The sequence below is a fragment of the Lolium perenne genome, chromosome 2, assembly GCF_019359855.2.
Source record: "Lolium perenne isolate Kyuss_39 chromosome 2, Kyuss_2.0, whole genome shotgun sequence".
NCBI classification, from domain to species: Eukaryota; Viridiplantae; Streptophyta; class Magnoliopsida; order Poales; family Poaceae; genus Lolium; species Lolium perenne.
Genome location: NC_067245.2, coordinates 284,536,451 through 284,553,827, shown reverse-complemented (window position 1 = coordinate 284,553,827; position 17,377 = coordinate 284,536,451). Strand labels below are relative to the sequence as shown.

The 17,377-nt window shown below is 41.1% G+C and overlaps 1 long non-coding RNA gene across 1 annotated transcript; it reads left to right on the top strand.

Moving 5' to 3' along the window:
* Positions 1 to 6,765: 6,765 nt before the first annotated feature.
* Positions 6,766 to 10,371, top strand: LOC139836175 (uncharacterized). Its single transcript, XR_011752732.1, has 2 exons — positions 6,766 to 7,342; positions 8,998 to 10,371. It is a non-coding gene; the product is annotated as an uncharacterized lncRNA (long non-coding RNA).
* The last annotated feature ends 7,006 nt before the right edge of the window (positions 10,372 to 17,377 follow it).

The window sequence follows — 17,377 nt, the reverse complement described above, 5'->3', positions numbered from 1 at the left end:
CTATTGTAACATCCCAAAAATTTGAAATGTTTAATTACTAAATAAGTTGATGAATTGTTTGTCTTTGTTGAAATTTCACAATGAATTAAAACCTTTTTAGTTTTATTTAAAAGCCTTTCCCAAAATAATTTTTCACAAAGATTTGTTTTCAAGTATTGCCAAACCAAATCTATTTCTATTTTATGGTTTAGAAATCATATAGATTTTATTTAAGTCAAAAGCCCCAAACATTATTTTGCAATATCAATGCTCAAGTAGTCATATAAAACGTTATATGCATAATAATATTTTTGTAATCTGGTTTTGACCATAATTAGTTTTATAAAGTCATTAGAGTCGTTTTCGAATTCAATATCAAAATCCATGTTTGAAATCTAACCTGCAAAATGTTTCAGTTTCGGAACCATATTTTAATTGATTGATTTCATAGAATCAAAATTTGGTTTGTAGTTTTTCGAATAGGCTATTAGGCCAAATGTATAAACATATATACTCTAACATTTGTGTTGGATTAGAACAATGCTACATGATGTCTAGATTCAGTATTGGAATTTTGTTTGCCTTTATCATAATTTATTTATGTTATTTGAAAGCTGAAACTGTTGCTAGAAAATAAGAAAGAAAAACAATAAGAAAGGAAAAAAAAAAAAGAGAGAGAGAACGACCGGCCGGGACGGCCAAGCCGGAATCGCGTATGCGCGCTCTCGCGCGAGCAAGCCACGCAGCCAGCAGCAGCCCCGCCTGCCTTTTGCTCCTTTCGTTTTTCTTTTCTTTTTTCAACAGGTGGGACCCCTGTCGTCACCTACCTCTGGCCGAAGTTTCACGCGCGCACGAGTTTGTTACTGACTCGGTTTCCTCTCCGATTTCCTCGTCGATTCGGCTCAGATTTTGGACCCTTTGGCGTGAAAAATCCTCCTATAAATACTCCATATTATCCTCTATTTTTGTCTCTCCGAAAACCCTAATTTTGGTGCCGCCAGGCTGCCGAAATTTCTCGCCGGAGTTCGCGCCTCCGCCGTCGTCGCTGAGCTTCGAGGGCTGATGTGACCATCGTCTCAGACCTCCCGAAACCCTCTTCTTCATACCAATCTCTCACCCTTGGTCTACCATCTCGTTCTCACCCTTTCCCCTCATCTGCAGAGCACGGAGACGCCTCGAATTTGTCGCCGGAGTTCACCTGATTTAACCACCGTACCGCCACCTCCATTGCCCGCAGCTGCGACCCGAGCAAGAAGAACACGACGGAAAGGCCAATACCATGACTGCCGTTGTCCACCACACCTCGTCATGTACTTCGCCGCCACCCCAGAGACGCCCACAACGCCGCCACCGTCGACGTCCTCAAACAAGCACGAACACAGACCGCCATCACCGGTAATGTAGTGTGCAAGTGATGTCTACAGTCTCCATTAGATTAAGCTAAGTCAACTTAAACCATTAGATCTAAATCTAAGCGTTCCTGTTAGGCTAATTGAACCGGACCATACTCATCATGTTTCCGATCGATGGATCGTGTGCGGATTGTACCGGCTCCTAGCTCATATCTAACTTCAAAAATTCTATATCAAATTAACTATAGCTCGGTTTTAGGTGATGTTTCCTGCGTTGAGTTCGTAATTAAATTCTCTACAACTTTCGTGTAGAAAGTTTTTCTATCCGATGAACTTTTTCGAACAACTTTTCGTACAACATCAAAATTTAACCGCGACATGTTTAATCTTGTAAAATTCATAACTAATGTTTGGAAACTCGGATTCTAACAAATAATATGTCGTTGAACTCGCAAAAATGAGGAGAACACAGTGGTGTAATACAATTTGACTTTTCAATTGTTTTCGAACATTCAAATTTAAATATGTAAGTTTGAGTATTTTCTGCATGGTTCAAATTCTACAAATTTAAATCAAATGATTCCTCTTGAAAATAAAACTTATTGATGTCCCCTGTCCATTAATATCAGTGCCTAAAACTTATAAAACAATTTGCAAGTATTCAAGTCTAAATATGAGAACTTGAGTAGTTTCGACATAACTTAAATTCTAAAAATCCCTTTAAGATGATTCCTTTTGTAAATGAATTATATTTGAACTCTCCATCCAGTAGCACACCTGTTTAGTTTAGTTGATTATATTCACTTCACATGGTTTTAGATTTGAAGTAATATCCTTCTATGTGTCATACGACACAATCCATAAACCCTACTTGACCATATCTTTCTTTTGAATATGTGCTACTCATCAATATCCATCGGAACCATTATCATAATTAATTTTCGTAAACATTGAGGTTAAAGCTTAAACTCATAATTATATTTTTCCAAAGTGAATCATATGATAATAACCCATCTACCAAAATCATTTAGATATTTTCATCATGTCCAAGATCATATCTATCCTAATTATATTTGCCTAGTTCATAATATTCAAACTACACATGAGTTATTTGAGTAAATTTTGGCAAATCTTATTTATAGATTTCCCTTGTGCCAATGTTGTGGAGACACTCGACACATGTGTTGAAACCTTGACATCCTTTAGATTATTCGATCCACATCTTGAATTACCATTCATGTCTCTCCAGTTTCATGTCATTTGATCATATTTATTAAGTTGGGGCAATTCAAATTACAAATGACTTATTGAGTAATTAAATGTACCATTGGTTCATACCCAATCCTTTTCGTAACTTGAGCTATTGTGATAAGTGTTTTCACACTTCAACTTAATAGCATTTGAGTTCACCATGTGAAATCTATGTGATTCTTATCACATGAGTCATTCCAATTTTTGTCCATTCTTTCGTAACCAATCTATCTTTTCCTATTGGTCATTGATGGTACTTCTCTTTCTAAGTAATTTAGCTCATCATTAAAATTCTCAAATCATATTTTGCAAGCCATACCTTCAACATCCCATTTATTCACAAATTAAATGGAAACTAAAATACAATGAATAACAACTCTTTGTTTGTCTTGCTTGATTTTGTTGTTGTTTGAATGTGTGTTTATGTTTTGTTACTTGTATGTTATAGTTGTACGGAGAGCTACGAGTTTTGATTGAGAGAAGTGCAGAATTCTTCAATTACCAAAAAGGCAAGTGTCACACACCGTCTTGTCCTACTATTTTTCTATGCACTTTGTAGTTATTTTCAGTAGCTATTCATGTGTAGGATTGTTTTAAATATATATATATTGCTATGCTATGATCACCTATTAGAACAACCACATGTTCAACACTTTTGTAAACTCTACCGTATTGTAGTATGCTTAGCTTTGCTATTGTAGATGCGTGGTTGGGATTTCATGATGTGATATGTGGTATTATGAAAGTATGGTTTTATGTAATAAAACAACCTAAAATAATGAATCATCTGGGTGGAAGTGGTAATGCTTGGTTTATGTTGAGTGGTTGCACCGGGGTCATTTCTATGGCAGCACCGTGTGCATCACACTTGAGGTTGGCCACCCAGGAACAAAGAGATTAGCCTGGTGTTCTTGTTTTAGTAGCTTCCAGTACAACCACATGCTATATGGGCTCTGGCTAGATTGAGTAGGTTGCGAGAACTCGAACCAATGTACAGAGGGTGGTAGGTGTTGGTAGGACGGAGCGCGTCCATTGTGGTTGAGGTATTGCTTCTGAAAGGTCTTGTCCTAGTCGACATCTGTCCATTTGAGCAAAATGCGCATCATGGAAGAAGAACGGACTAGGTCATGTGGGGAATGTGTACAACCTCTCGAGAGTGTCAAACTAAGTACTTAGCCGTGTCCCCGGTTATGGACATTATGAGCAACTAGAGTCTGGAACTGTTTGGAGGATCTCATCATTCCAATTTCTTAATAAAACTTGATGGGACAAACAATGGGTTTAGGAGCATGCAAAGCTAGGTTGTCTTGTGTTTACATGGGCCTATGCTAGCATGTCCGTAGATGTTTAGGAGCATATGAAGCTAACCGTCTTGCGACGGCATGGGTTACGCTAATATGTTCCTAGACGATGTTTCTGAAAAATAAAAATTGTTTATAAAAGATAGGGAAACTATTACTTTTCGCAAAAGATGCTAAACTCCACCTACCAAATGAGCACGTAGTTGTTAGGCGCCATTTATATATCCACCAAATAGTGACATTTGCCAATACAATTCCAAATGTATTGACCCTGCGTGGCTGCAACATTTTATGTTGCAGATATTCCGTTGAACGAGTGAGGTTCGATGGTTAGGGTTACGAGTCTATACTCGACATGCTCGCCTGTGGCACATGAAGACGAAGGACTCCATGCTGTTATGGATCGTTGTGAACTCTGATATTGAGCTAGTCTTGTGCTATGCAATTTGTAAGTTATTATGTAATTTTGGGATCATGCGATGTAATAAAGACCTCTGTTTCTTGGTATTACATCTTAAACTGTGTGTGCTAGCGATTGATCCAGGGACTAGCACTACTAAGCACAGAGATTCAACCCGTACCGGGTCGGATCGCTACAGATGGTATCAGAGCATTGTGTTGACTGTAGGTTCGTGACCCTAGTTTTGGATTAGTAATAGGGAGACCCTAGGATGAAAAAATCTATCTAATCCAGCTTCTATAAAAAGATGTTTGCATTTTGAACTTCTTGTATTCTCATCTACTTCACCTTCAAAAGAATTTCCTCTTACCTTAGATGGCCTAACTCTTGAAATCCATTAAGGAAGGACTGATGATGACCATGTCCGATGACCAAGTCCCTTAAGTGTGAAGACCGATGCTTCATATGTTATTGCTCGACTCAGCTTGATGCAGCTTCATGGAAGGTCAACGAAGAACTTGGAGAAGACTTTCATGCATACTTGACAACTCGAAAGATACACCATAGTAGAAGAGTTTGAAGCAATTAATGTAGAAATAGAATAGACCATCACTTATTAGACCAACGATATTACAATAACGTTATGATCATACTAACATGTGGTATGACTATACTAGATTTTATTTTTTGTTTGAACTAGTTTGCTTGATGTGATGAATGCTTGGTAGATTTTGTTTGTAAGATGAATTGCCTTGATATGCTATTTTGAGGGTAGGAATTATCTTTTTATCTTTTCCATCTATTCTTATCTATACCCAACCCCGAAATTGTTATCTCGGCAAATCACCATGAAGATAACATTAGTGAAACCAACTTTGATGTTCCCTATCTAGATGAAGAAGCATAGAGTGTGAGATATGTAAAACCCTAGTTAAGTATCGATAGAAATGTTTTCAAAACAATTCAATAATGGGAATTGAAACATTGATTTAATTTTCCATTGAAATTTTGTCAAACTGGCGAGGTTGACCAAGATTTAGAATGCGAGATGAACCAAACTAAATACAAGATAATGATTGGGTGCGACATGGATTGGCCCCCATGACGACTACTCAAATTGTTCACTCTTGTTATGAGGAATGGTAAGTCCAGAGAGACATACCTACCATAGAGATGACGTTGAGACTGAACCTTAGGATGTTAGAATAATATACCCTTATAGTAGGCAGTGATGTTAGACATATGACTACGATGAGTTCAAAGAAGCAACCACTAGATGAAGAATAGTAGAAGACCTTCGATGAAACCGACAAGTAAGAAGATGAAAGATGCCTTGAAGTACTCTAATCTTGGTTTTCCCTTGACGAATACCCCTCATTGTCAAAAGTAGTTTAACAGCCAACCTTTATAGGTGAGAAGCCCCGCTATGAGGAAAGATCTACTCTGTCCATTTAGGAAGAAAGTAATTACTAGATGAGACACAAACCTATTAATTGGAAATGAAGTTAGAAGCTACATATGTTATAAAATATGACCCAATGTCAAACAATAACCTGTTTGACCCAAGACCTAGGATACCCACAAAAGTTTCTTTTAAGGGTGGTAGCCCACCCCAACATATCCCAAACCCATCTTTCTTTCTAGCTTTTCTCGAATCTCGAGGACGAGATTTCTTTTAAGGGTGGTAGTCTGTAACATCCCAAAAATTTGAAATGTTTAATTACTAAATAAGTTGATGAATTGTTTGTCTTTGTTGAAATTTCACAATGAATTAAAACCTTTTTAGTTTTATTTAAAAGCCTTTCCCAAAATAATTTTTCACAAAGATTTGTTTTCAAGTATTGCCAAACCAAATCTATTTCTATTTTATGGTTTAGAAATCATATAGATTTTATTTAAGTCAAAAGCCCCAAACATTATTTTGCAATATCAATGCTCAAGTAGTCATATAAAACGTTATATGCATAATAATATTTTTGTAATCTGGTTTTGACCATAATTAGTTTTATAAAGTCATTAGAGTCGTTTTCGAATTCAATATCAAAATCCATGTTTGAAATCTAACCTGCAAAATGTTTCAGTTTCGGAACCATATTTTAATTGATTGATTTCATAGAATCAAAATTTGGTTTGTAGTTTTTCGAATAGGCTATTAGGCCAAATGTATAAACATATATACTCTAACATTTGTGTTGGATTAGAACAATGCTACATGATGTCTAGATTCAGTATTGGAATTTTGTTTGCCTTTATCATAATTTATTTATGTTATTTGAAAGCTGAAACTGTTGCTAGAAAATAAGAAAGAAAAACAATAAGAAAGGAAAAAAAAAAAAGAGAGAGAGAACGACCGGCCGGGACGGCCAAGCCGGAATCGCGTATGCGCGCTCTCGCGCGAGCAAGCCACGCAGCCAGCAGCAGCCCCGCCTGCCTTTTGCTCCTTTCGTTTTTCTTTTCTTTTTCAACAGGTGGGACCCCTGTCGTCACCTACCTCTGGCCGAAGTTTCACGCGCGCACGAGTTTGTTACTGACTCGGTTTCCTCTCCGATTTCCTCGTCGATTCGGCTCAGATTTTGGACCCTTTGGCGTGAAAAATCCTCCTATAAATACTCCATATTATCCTCTATTTTTGTCTCTCCGAAAACCCTAATTTTGGTGCCGCCAGGCTGCCGAAATTTCTCGCCGGAGTTCGCGCCTCCGCCGTCGTCGCTGAGCTTCGAGGGCTGATGTGACCATCGTCTCAGACCTCCCGAAACCCTCTTCTTCATACCAATCTCTCACCCTTGGTCTACCATCTCGTTCTCACCCTTTCCCCTCATCTGCAGAGCACGGAGACGCCTCGAATTTGTCGCCGGAGTTCACCTGATTTAACCACCGTACCGCCACCTCCATTGCCCGCAGCTGCGACCCGAGCAAGAAGAACACGACGGAAAGGCCAATACCATGACTGCCGTTGTCCACCACACCTCGTCATGTACTTCGCCGCCACCCCAGAGACGCCCACAACGCCGCCACCGTCGACGTCCTCAAACAAGCACGAACACAGACCGCCATCACCGGTAATGTAGTGTGCAAGTGATGTCTACAGTCTCCATTAGATTAAGCTAAGTCAACTTAAACCATTAGATCTAAATCTAAGCGTTCCTGTTAGGCTAATTGAACCGGACCATACTCATCATGTTTCCGATCGATGGATCGTGTGCGGATTGTACCGGCTCCTAGCTCATATCTAACTTCAAAAATTCTATATCAAATTAACTATAGCTCGGTTTTAGGTGATGTTTCCTGCGTTGAGTTCGTAATTAAATTCTCTACAACTTTCGTGTAGAAAGTTTTTCTATCCGATGAACTTTTTCGAACAACTTTTCGTACAACATCAAAATTTAACCGCGACATGTTTAATCTTGTAAAATTCATAACTAATGTTTGGAAACTCGGATTCTAACAAATAATATGTCGTTGAACTCGCAAAAATGAGGAGAACACAGTGGTGTAATACAATTTGACTTTTCAATTGTTTTCGAACATTCAAATTTAAATATGTAAGTTTGAGTATTTTCTGCATGGTTCAAATTCTACAAATTTAAATCAAATGATTCCTCTTGAAAATAAAACTTATTGATGTCCCCTGTCCATTAATATCAGTGCCTAAAACTTATAAAACAATTTGCAAGTATTCAAGTCTAAATATGAGAACTTGAGAAGTTTAGACATAACTTAAATTCTAAAAATCCCTTTAAGATGATTCCTTTTGTAAATGAATTATATTTGAACTCTCCATCCAGTAGCACACCTGTTTAGTTTAGTTGATTATATTCACTTCACATGGTTTTAGATTTGAAGTAATATCCTTCTATGTGTCATACGACACAATCCATAAACCCTACCTGACCATATCTTTCTTTTGAATATGTGCTACTCATCAATATCCATCTAACCATTATCATAATTAATTTTCGTAAACATTGAGGTTAAAGCTTAAACTCATAATTATATTTTTCCAAAGTGAATCATATGATAATAACCCATCTACCAAAATCATTTAGATATTTTCATCATGTCCAAGATCATATCTATCCTAATTATATTTGCCTAGTTCATAATATTCAAACTACACATGAGTTATTTGAGTAAATTTTGGCAAATCTTATTTATAGATTTCCCTTGTGCCAATGTTGTGGAGACACTCGACACATGTGTTGAAACCTTGACATCCTTTAGATTATTCGATCCACATCTTGAATTACCATTCATGTCTCTCCAGTTTCATGTCATTTGATCATATTTATTAAGTTGGGGCAATTCAAATTACAAATGACTTATTGAGTAATTAAATGTACCATTGGTTCATACCCAATCCTTTTCGTAACTTGAGCTATTGTGATAAGTGTTTTCACACTTCAACTTAATAGCATTTGAGTTCACCATGTGAAATCTATGTGATTCTTATCACATGAGTCATTCCAATTTTTGTCCATTCTTTCGTAACCAATCTATCTTTTCCTATTGGTCATTGATGGTACTTCTCTTTCTAAGTAATTTAGCTCATCATTAAAATTCTCAAATCATATTTTGCAAGCCATACCTTCAACATCCCATTTATTCACAAATTAAATGGAAACTAAAATACAATGAATAACAACTCTTTGTTTGTCTTGCTTGATTTTGTTGTTGTTTGAATGTGTGTTTATGTTTTGTTACTTGTATGTTATAGTTGTACGGAGAGCTACGAGTTTTGATTGAGAGAAGTGCAGAATTCTTCAATTACCAAAAAGGCAAGTGTCACACACCGTCTTGTCCTACTATTTTTCTATGCACTTTGTAGTTATTTTCAGTAGCTATTCATGTGTAGGATTGTTTTAAATATATATATATTGCTATGCTATGATCACCTATTAGAACAACCACATGTTCAACACTTTTGTCGCTACCGTATTGTAGTATGCTTAGCTTTGCTATTGTAGATGCGTGGTTGGGATTTCATGATGTGATATGTGGTATTATGAAAGTATGGTTTTATGTAATAAAACAACCTAAAATAATGAATCATCTGGGTGGAAGTGGTAATGCTTGGTTTATGTTGAGTGGTTGCACCGGGGTCATTTCTATGGCAGCACCGTGTGCATCACACTTGAGGTTGGCCACCCAGGAACAAAGAGATTAGCCTGGTGTTCTTGTTTTAGTAGCTTCCAGTACAACCACATGCTATATGGGCTCTGGCTAGATTGAGTAGGTTGCGAGAACTCGAACCAATGTACAGAGGGTGGTAGGTGTTGGTAGGACGGAGCGCGTCCATTGTGGTTGAGGTATTGCTTCTGAAAGGTCTTGTCCTAGTCGACATCTGTCCATTTGAGCAAAATGCGCATCATGGAAGAAGAACGGACTAGGTCATGTGGGGAATGTGTACAACCTCTCGAGAGTGTCAAACTAAGTACTTAGCCGTGTCCCCGGTTATGGACATTATGAGCAACTAGAGTCTGGAACTGTTTGGAGGATCTCATCATTCCAATTTCTTAATAAAACTTGATGGGACAAACAATGGGTTTAGGAGCATGCAAAGCTAGGTTGTCTTGTGTTTACATGGGCCTATGCTAGCATGTCCGTAGATGTTTAGGAGCATATGAAGCTAACCGTCTTGCGACGGCATGGGTTACGCTAATATGTTCCTAGACGATGTTTCTGAAAAATAAAAATTGTTTATAAAAGATAGGGAAACTATTACTTTTCGCAAAAGATGCTAAACTCCACCTACCAAATGAGCACGTAGTTGTTAGGCGCCATTTATATATCCACCAAATAGTGACATTTGCCAATACAATTCCAAATGTATTGACCCTGCGTGGCTGCAACATTTTATGTTGCAGATATTCCGTTGAACGAGTGAGGTTCGATGGTTAGGGTTACGAGTCTATACTCGACATGCTCGCCTGTGGCACATGAAGACGAAGGACTCCATGCTGTTATGGATCGTTGTGAACTCTGATATTGAGCTAGTCTTGTGCTATGCAATTTGTAAGTTATTATGTAATTTTGGGATCATGCGATGTAATAAAGACCTCTGTTTCTTGGTATTACATCTTAAACTGTGTGTGCTAGCGATTGATCCAGGGACTAGCACTACTAAGCACAGAGATTCAACCCGTACCGGGTCGGATCGCTACATCTATCATGTATGCCATGCTATGTACTAGACCGGATATAACACATGCTATCAGTTTGACTAGCAGATATCAAAGTGATCCGGGAATGGAACACTGGACAGCGGTCAAGAATATCCTGAAGTACTTGAAAAGAACTAAGGATATGTTTCTTTGTTATGGAGGTGACCAAGAGCTCGTTGTAACCAGTTACACCGATGCAAGTTGGAACACTGATCCTGATGACTCTAAGTCACAGTCTGGGTACGTGTTTATATTGAATGGTGCTGCAGTAAGCTGGGCAAGCTTGAAGCAGTGCACGGTGGCGAAGTCTTCAACAAAATCGGAGTACATAGCGGCTTCAGAGGCTTCATTGTAGAGCTCGGTGTGGTTCCTAGTGCATTGGACCCATTAGTCATCTACTGTGACAACATGGGTGCCATCGCCAATGCACAAGAACCAAGGTCACACAAGAGGCTGAAGCATATCAAGCTGCGTTATCATTCGATTCACGAATACATCGAAGATGGAGAAGTAAAGATTTGCAAAGTACACACTGATCTGGATGTAGCAGATCCGTTGACTAAAGCTCTCCCTAGGGCAAAGCATGACCAACACCAGAATGCCATGGGTGTTAGGTACCTTACACTGTAATCTAGATTATTGACTCTAGTGCAAGTGGGAGACTGTTGGAGATATGCCCAAGAGGCAATAATAAAAGTGGTTATTATATATATATCTTTGTGTTTATGATAAATGTTTATATACCATGCTATAATTGTATTAACCGAAACATTGATACATGTGTGTTATGTAAACAACAATGAGTCCCTAGTAAGCCTCTTAACTAGCTTGTTGATTAATAGATGATTAGTTTCATAATCATGAACATTGGATGTTATTAATAACAAGGTTATATCATTATATGAATGATATAATGGACACACCCAATTAAGCATAGCATAAGATCACGTCATTAAGTTATTTGCTATAAGCTTTCGATACATAGTTACCTAGTCCTTTCGACCATGAGATCATGTAAATCACTTATACCAGAAAGGTACTTTGATTACATCAAACGCCACTGCATAAATGGGTGGTTATAAAGGTGGGATTAAGTATCCGGAAAGTATGAGTTGAGGCATATGGATCAACAGTGGGATTTGTCCATCCCGATGACGGATAGATATACTCTGGGCGCTCTCGGTGGAATGTCGTCTAATGTCTTGCAAGCATATGAATAAGTTCATAAGAGACCACATACCACGGTACGAGTAAAGAGTACTTGTCAGGAGACGAGGTTAAACAAGGTATAGAGAGATACCGATGATCAAACCTCGGACAAGTAAAATATCGCGTGACAAAGGGAATTGGTACCGTATGTGAATGGTTCATTTGATCACTAAAAGTCATCGTTGAATATGTGGGAGCCATTATGGATCTCCAGATCCCGCTATTGGTTATTGGTAGGAGAGAGTTCTCAACCATGTCCACATAGTTCGCGAACCGTAGGGTGACACACTTAAAAGGTTTGATGTTGTAATAGTAGAACTTGAATATGGAATGGAGTTCGAAGTATCGTTCAAAGTCTCGGATGGGATCCCAGACATCACGAGGAGTTCCGGAATGGTCCGGAGAATAAGATTCATATATAGGAAGTCATATTCCAAGTTTGGAAATGATCCGGTGCATTTATGGAAGGTTCTAGAAGGTTCTAGAAAAGTCCGGAAGAAATCACTTTGGAAGGCAAAGTCCCGAAGGGACTCCACCTCCCATGGCCGGCCAACCCTAGAGGGGTGGAGTCCCAGGTGGACTCCACCAAGGGTGGCCGGCCACCCCCTCATGGAAAGGGTGGGAGTCCCACTTGAGGTGGGAATCCCACCTTGAGTAGGTTTCCCTACACATGGAAGGTTTTGGGTTGGGGTCTTATTCGAAGACTTGTAGTCCAACACTTGGGGGTTCCACCTATATAATGAGGGGCCAAGGGGAGGGGGCCGGCCACCACAAGCCACCAAGCAGGCCGCACCCCATAGAGGCCGGCCACCCCCTCTCCCCAAACCCTAGCCGCCCCACTCCTCCCCCTCTCCCGCAACGCTTAGCGAAGCTCCGCTGGAGATCTCCATCGCCACCACGCCGTCGTGCTGCCGGATTCAAGGAGGAGGTAATACTTCCGCTGCCCGCTGGAACGGGGAAAAGGACGTCGTCTTCATCAACACCGAACGTGTGACCGAGTACGGAGGTGCTGCCTGATTGTGGCACCGTCAAGATCTTCTACGCGCTTTTGAAAGCGGCAAGTGATCATCTACCGCAGCAACAAGAGCCTCATCTTGTAGGCTTTGGAAATCTTCAAGGGTGAGTTTTGATCATCTCCTCGTTGCTCCCGTCTTCTAGATTGCATCTTGGCTTGGATTGCGTTCTCGCGGTAGGAAATTTTTTGTTTTCTATGCAACGAATCCCTACAGAACCAACTGAGCTTCTTCACTTGCTTCTAAATCAGAGGGGTAGCAACAGGACGACTGGGTGCATAACCACTAGAGCGGGCATCTCCCGTAAAAGAGCTAGAAACTGGTGCAACACGGGCAACTGGCTCTTCTTATATGCCTTCTTGAAAGTGTGACTCTCTGTAGGAAACTGACTCAAGTCTTCTGCTAGCGCTGTGTTGTTGATGAGAAGCTGAATGTATGGAGCATCAGGCATAGTAGTCCGGGAAACCATGGCATCATGAATCTCATTAAAGATATATTTTATGACATCAAGAGTGAAATTTGATTCTTCATCACCATCCTGAGCACACTGAAAGGCGAGATGCATAAGGTCCACTAGAGCTCCACGGAGAGCATCATTGTTCCCACCACTTGGAGCAATGGTGGCTCTAAAGAAGCAGAGTAGCTGACCATAAATAGGTAGAAGCCCCTTGGTAGTACCAACAGCTCCAGACTGGTCATATAGATCATATAGCACATCCTTATCAGTCTTCTAAGGGCCATGGAGGCGGTGACCACCTTCAAAGGGAAGGCCAATAACCGCAGCAAACCAGCAAAAAGAGGTCGCACAAGGAGAGGAGCCAGACATCCACTGAATAGTGCGCTCTTCATCCTTCTTCAAAGCCAGAGTAGAATAGAATTAGCTGATCAAATAAGGACTGTAGTCACACTGGACCTTCATTAGCTTCTGCAAGCCCATCCTTCCGGTGACTCAAATAGCATCCTCAAAGTGATCATTCTGAGAGAGAAGTTCCACATCAATGGCTTGCATAGGTCTCACCTTCTTCATAGGTTCATAGATGTCCTTGAAAATATAACTCTGCTCCATGCACCAGAAGCGCTGATCCTCCATATCAATGTCCCTCTCAACATCCTCATACCAGTTCTTCTGTCGGATAGCAGCATAAGAGATAATATACATAGTCTTGTAGTTCTCCCTTGTTTCCTTGCCTTTCCGCCTCAGAGTGGCGGACTTCCTAGGAGCATTCTAAGCAAACTCATCACTCGACCTGTGAGTCCGAGAGCGCCTCCGAGTACCACTACCTGTGATAGACAAAGATGGATAGAATGGAGATAAGAATGCTCATAAGTCATGTACTGATACAGTACTCAACTACTCAGGCCGGAGTCGATAATGGTTTAGACAAGGTAGATCAAGAGAAACTACAGCAGCAAAAACTTCCCAGGTCGGATAATCCGGGGTCCCTCGGGGAGGATAATCCGGCCAGGCCGGATAATCCGGCCAGTGCGGGGGCCGGATAATCCGGCCCTGCGAATCTGCAGAAAACTTTAGCAAATCCATGTCTAGTACCAGATCGTCCTCATAGCATGCAAATGTAGTACACTACACACGATTTGGAACAACTAGAGAACATCCCCATCAAGAAAATAGCACATATAAATCACAACACCTAGGGTTAGGGATTGTGAGCCATACCCTCTTCCATTGGAGGAGCCGCTTGGAGGGGATGAAAGCTAGGAGGGAGGAGCACCCGATCCACCCAAAAACTCCAAGAGGGGGCGGACGGGGCGGCTCCGGCGAGGAGGGGCGGCTCCGGTGGGTTAGAGAGGAGAAAGAGAGAGAGGCGCGTGGGTGACAAGGTATTAACTTGTCAATTCCTACAAGTTGTAGACTAGGGTTTTCGTGGAAGTAGAGGGCAAGTAGATCTCGAGGGTTTCAGCCGGAAAAGTACTCGACTGTTAGAAAACTAGGGTTATGTTGACAATGAAATCGATCCTTTCGTCGTCCCTCGACTCCCCCTTATATAGGAGGCGGAACCAAGGGTTTCGTATTACACAAGTTACAAAACTCCGGGAGACTCTTTGAGTTCGACCCGTAAAGTTACAAATCTCTTTATTCCTAATCTATCTCTTCCTGCCATAATCGATGCTTTAGTAGGCTTCTGGGCTCGTATTCTTCGGGTTATGGGCCTTCAATAAACCCCAAGTACCATCTTCGGCAGACCCATTGGGGATGCCTATGTCAGTAGCCCCCGGGATTTTGCTTGAATCGGAGAGTCGAGTAAAATCTCCATCATTACAATTAACACATGATTTCTTCGAGTCACTAAATAATTTTAATCATATATTGTACAGGGATAATGGTAGATGGGGCTGGTTCATCTGACAGATCAGGTACCAGTTAACTGCTCTTGTGGCAATCCTGCAAAAACCTACTTCAAGGTCAAGTCCCTGGACATGACATCGGTATACTGGTGTAATTTGACATGTGCCGCTTAAGGTCTTACCATATGCCAAACTCCAGTCATATTTTATCGGGTACCTAACGCGCCTGTTAGGATTTTTCTTTGCATCTGTTGATACGGAAAAAAGTAGCAGAGCGCATTCATGTGCGATACCACGCCACGCAGGATGGATCCCGGGGCTTACCTTCGTAAAGTATTACGGCATTCAGAGATTTAACCGCAACTGAGGCGCTTTGAGAATATATTGTCGAGTAACTTTTTTGGCTGTTGGAATAGCACAATTATTCGAGTCAAATGATGACTTATTATCTTGACCTCCCGATGGGAGTATATGAAGAGTTATATCATAACTCGAAATATACTCAATTTGACTCCTTCAATTTCATCGGGTATGCAACCAGCGTTCCCGATGGGAGTAGCCCTCGAGGCTACAGCCAAGTGCTTGTACTTGCTTGTAGGCTCACCTTTTTATCATCTTGTCAATATGTTGTCAACTTTTCTATTTTTCCATCTTTATCGGGTGCGCGACCAGCGCTCCCGATGGGAGTAGCCCCCGAGGCTACAGTCGAGTTTTTATACTTGGTTGTAGGCTCAACTGTTTATCTTCTTTGAACCACCATATAATTTCGTCCTTTATGCCATCCTCTTATCAGAAGTTATCATTCAACTTCGGATAAGAGTAGCCCCCGAGCATTTGAACAAATACTTGTATTTGATCAAAGGCTCTCGAAGTTATCGTATTTGAATCCTCGAGAGTTCTTCTGCCGTTATTTTAAAATACCTATTCGAGATTTTCCAATGACGACGTCAATGCTGACGATTGCCACGAACTCTGTATTGGGAAGGTGCGAGTCCAGTCATGTCTCTGATATGAGGGTCCAAACCTCTGCGCCATTGACACATCTTGGAAGTGGGGGACACACGTCCTCCGCTTTTTCCGGCACGCGCGATGTACCACTTGTGCAGTAACTTCATAGTGAATATACATTTTTACCCCTGTAGACACGTGTAGGGCATAGGATCCGTTTTTATTTCATCCAACGGCGCGACGGTTTGGTAGACTGCTTATAAATTTCCTCCTTCGTCCTCATTCATCCCCTTCGCCGCGCTGCTCATCTTTCCTTTCTCTCTCCCAAATCACCATTGCTGCTCCAAGCTCGCGCGCCATTGCTCTCCTCCAAAGCTAACTTTGATGCCACCCCGCACAAAGCTTCTTAGACACACCGCGCCAGGAACCAATCCGTCGATGGAGCCTACGGAGATTTCCGGGTGGGAGAGATCTAAGATCTCCAACCAAGATATGAAGACCCTCAAGACATTGGGGCTTGATACGTCTCAAACGTATCTATAATTTCTTATGTTCCATGCTACTTTTATGATGATACTCACATGTTTTATACACATTATATGTCATTATTATGCATTTTTCGGCACTAACCTATTAACGAGATGCCGAAGAGCCAGTTGCTGTTTTCTGCTGTTTTTGGTTTCAGAAATCCTAGTAAGGAAATATTCTCGGAATTGGACGAAATCAACGCCCAGGGTCCTATTTTTCCACGAAGCTTCCAGAAGTCCGAAGATGAAACGAAGTGGGGCCACGAGGAGGCGACATGCCAGGGCGGCGCGGCCTGGACCCTGGCTGCGCGGCCCTGTCGTGTGGGCCCCTCGTGATGCCCCTTGACCTACCTCTTCGCCTACTTAAGCCTCCGTCGATAATAGCCCCAGTACCAAGAGCCACGATACGGAAAACCTTCCAGAGACGCCGCCGCCGCCAATCCCATCTCGGGGGATTCAGGAGATCGCCTCCGGCACCCTGCCGGAGAGGGGAATCATCTCCCGGAGGACTCTACACCGCCATGGTCACCTCCGGATTGATGAGTGAGTAGTTCACCCCTGGACTATGGGCCCAGAGCAGTAGCTAGATGGTCGTATTCTCCCCATTGTGCTATCATTGTCTGATCTTGTGACTGCCTAACATGATCAAGATCATCTATCTGTAATGCTACATGTGCGTTTGTTGGGATCCGATGAATAATGAATACTATGCTATGTTGATTATCAATCTATCTATGTGTTGCTTATGATCTTGCATGCTCTCCGTTGCTAGTAGAGGCTCTAGCCAAGTCATTGCTTGTAACTCCAAGAGGGAGTATTTATGCTCGATAGTGGGTTCATGCCTCCATTAAATCCGGGGGAGTGACAGCAACCTCTAAGGTTGTGGATGTGATGTTGCCACTAGGGATAAAACATCAATTCTATATCTAAGG